The following is a 3,643-nucleotide window of genomic DNA, read 5'->3' as shown; positions in this document are numbered from 1 at the left end:
GATGTGGGCAAGTGCAGCAATAAGAGAGAGGCACGGTATTATACAATAATAACAGTGACATGGCATCGTGTGATATAAACAGAAACATAGACTGGTGCAGCGTTCGCCAACACAACCCTTAGTTTAGTATAAATATGGCAGAGTCCAGTAGTGCAATAACTGAGACAGAGCCTCCTGTCATGTAAACAGGAACATGTTCTGGTTTCGTATAAGTAGAGACAAGTACCAGTGCAGTAACAACTGAGACATGGACTATTGTCATATTAGCCAAGACATGGTTTAGTGCAGTGATAACTGAGAGAATGTATAGTGTAACATGGTCTTTGTCCTGTATATTGACTGAGATTGACCTATTATAGAAACAACTGAGACACAACCTGTTGTAATATGATCAGAGACGTCACTGAATGTAATATATATAGTCAAAGGTCAAGTTTAATATGAACTTGGAAAGGGTTCAGTGCAGAAATGATTGAGACAGTGCTTGTTTCATTTTATGTCAGTATTCACTGTTTCACTGCCATCTACTGGATGGACTCTACTATTGCAGATGTTGTGAAAATGTCGATTTTCGTTGCTGCTTCCGACATTAATGATAGAATGATAGAATTCTTACAGCGCAGGAGGATGCCATTCGGCCACTACTGTCCGTGCTAACCCTCTGAAGGAGTAATTGACCTTGCGCCACAGCTTTCCCCGTAGTCCAGCATCTTTATTTTCTTTTCAGATAAGGATCCGGTTTCATTTTGAAAGCATCAATTGTCCCTCAATCCACCACACTGTCAGACAGTGCATTCCAGATCCTAACCACTCACTGCGTGAAATGTTTTTCCTCTTGTCTCTATTGCTTCTTCTCCAGATTATTTTAAACCTGAGCCGTCTGGTTCTCAATCCTTTCACCAATGGGAACAATTTCTCCCTATCTACTCTGCACAGGCCCTTCATGATTTTTAATACCTCTATCAAATCTCATCTAAACTTTCCCTCCTCAAACGAGATTAAAGCCAACTGCTCCATTCTTTTACATAACTGGAGTTCGTCATCCCTGGAACAATTTCCATGAATCTTTCATGTGCCCTCTCTCATGCCTTCAAATTCTTTCAAAAATGTAGTGCCCGCAATTGGATGCAATTCTCCAGTTGAGGCCTAACCAGTGTGCCACACACGTTTAACATAACCTCTTTGCTTTTATACGCTTTTCCTCTGTTAATAAAGCTCAGGATGTTGCATGCTTTATTAATCGCGCTCTTTCAACTTGTCCTGCCAACTTCAATAATTTATATACATTAACACCCAGGTCACTCGGCTCCAGCAGCCCCTTTGGAATCATACCCTTTCTTTTATATTGTCTCTCTGCGTTCTTCCTACCAAAATTTCATCTGTCACTTGTCCGCCCTTTCGACCAACCTCTCGACGTCTTTTTGAAGTTCTAAACTATCCTCCTCTGCTTGCTTGTCCCTACAACCACCCCACACCCCCCAACTTCTCTCCCCCCACACCCCCCACCTTAAACCAGCTTATATTTCACCCCTCTCCTAAAATTACTCAGTTCTGTTGAAGGGTCATGAGGACTCGAAACGTCAACTCTTTTCTTCTCTGCCGATGCTGCCAGACCTGCTGAGTTTTTCCAGGTAATTCTGTTTTTGTTTTGGATTTCCAGCATCCGCAGTTTTTTGCTTTTATCTCAGAGATTTTTTCTTCATGGAACCACCTGAAATGTGGTGGCGGTGATTTACTCCGATTCTTCAGGTGCTACAGAGCCTCCGAGGTCGGAAAGATGGGATCTTAAGCTGAAATGTGTGTGTGTGAGCGAACGCATCAGATTTACTTACAAGTGAAGTCCACAAAGATAAATAACCATTGTTACCTATTATGTTCCAGGTTTTATTTTATTGAAAATGTATTTGCTGTTCGTTTAATGTCGTTAACATTGATTGAGAAGACATTGAGCATTCCCTCACCAAGGAATACCTCTGTTCCTAGAGTTCTGTTGGCAAAAGGACTAAATTATTCCAAGGATGGTGAGCATATACCCACCAGTCTCTGCGGTTCAGTTTTAAGTGCTTCGCTCAGCATTAAATAGAAGCTCCTGACATAAACGTTGAGAGTGTGATAAGTTGTGCAAGTGATACTACCTATATCTGACCTAAATTTACTCAGTTTTAAAATCCCGATTTATTATTTCCCTTGCTTGGAAAGGACTGAAACATTTGCTGCTCTACAGCAAGTTTTACACTGTTTCTCTTGTCACGTTATTCCTTCTTACCCCGTTACATTCATCATTTCCGCCTCAATGTCTTCCAAATCCTCGGGTATGATGTAGTGAAATAATAGTTAAAAAAACAGCTTTACATAATATAAAAGGCCCCATGCTCCAGAGCAATATAAGTGGGACAACTGGACAGAGTCTGATCCATTATCAACGAAGACATAATCTCCAATGGGCATAAATTGCTGGACTATGGGGAAACAGCATGGGTGGTGGTGTGGGTGAGGGGTGGGGAGGTGGCTGGGCTGCAGGATGTGTGGTGGGGCTGGTGAGAGTGCATGAGGTAAATTTGATGGTTTTTTAAAAAAATGCTGGTACAATCCTGAGGAACTGAAAGACCTCCTTCCCAGCCGGGAGCACGGGTTCATTCTAGAAGTCTATGAATAATTGGGTCAATCCAACACTTTTCATTTTGCCCCTATACTTCATAAAAAGGAAAAGGAAAAAAAAAGAATATATATATATATTACAGCGCTTTTCACGATCACCGGAAGTCTCCGAGTGTTTTACAACCAAAAATGTATTCACGGTTGTAATGTAGGAAACACCGCAGCCTGTTTGAGCACAGCAAGCTCCCACAAACCGCAATATGATAATGACCAGGTTATCTGCGCCTTTGCGTATTTTAAAATGTTTATTGACTGATAAATGCTAAGGCACCGGGGATAACTCCCTTGCACTTCCAGATGGAATAGTACCATGGGCTCTTTCACATCGACCTGAGAGGGCGGATAACCCCCAGTTTAATGTCAGAGGGGAAAGTGCTGCCAACTGAGCCACAGCTGACAACCAAAGTCCCTTGTGAATGAATATGACATAAATAAATATAAATCCAGGCATCCAATGGCTCAACTTTATACATAGGTACATAATTAAATCAGACTGAAGCTGGCCCCAACGGTACCACAAACCCTATCGTAGAGTTCCGCTGGTAGTACAGGCACTGACTGTAGGTGTGATCTTGAACCTGACAACATAATAGCTCCTTCACTGTGTGAGTTGTACTCTAAGATCCAACCAGTTTGTAGGTTAACCAAAACTTCACAGTAATTCAAATGATTTGTGGCCAACTAGCTGATTTCCCTAAACAAAAGAACATTCATTGGGTCTTGAATCGTTACAGAATTGGAGACCATTAATAGATTGTGAAGCACCAATCGATAAGGAGTGGCGAAAGGGTTGAGGATTATTGATACAGTGAGAAACATCATTCAGTTGCAAGCCATCGATTGCATGGGAAAGTTGAAGGTTTGGAACTATCAATAGATCAAACCATTGATAGATTGAGGCACAGCTGATGTTTATTAAACACGATCAATGGCAAAAATACCAAGAAATATAAATTGGTTTGCAATATGACAGCCTGGGAACACC

Source organism: Cetorhinus maximus, unplaced genomic scaffold, assembly GCF_964194155.1.
Source record: "Cetorhinus maximus unplaced genomic scaffold, sCetMax3.hap1.1 HAP1_SCAFFOLD_456, whole genome shotgun sequence".
In the NCBI taxonomy this organism is placed as follows: domain Eukaryota; kingdom Metazoa; phylum Chordata; class Chondrichthyes; order Lamniformes; family Cetorhinidae; genus Cetorhinus; species Cetorhinus maximus.
The sequence above is the reverse complement of the archived record's forward strand: the minus strand, read 5'-3'. Positions refer to the sequence as shown.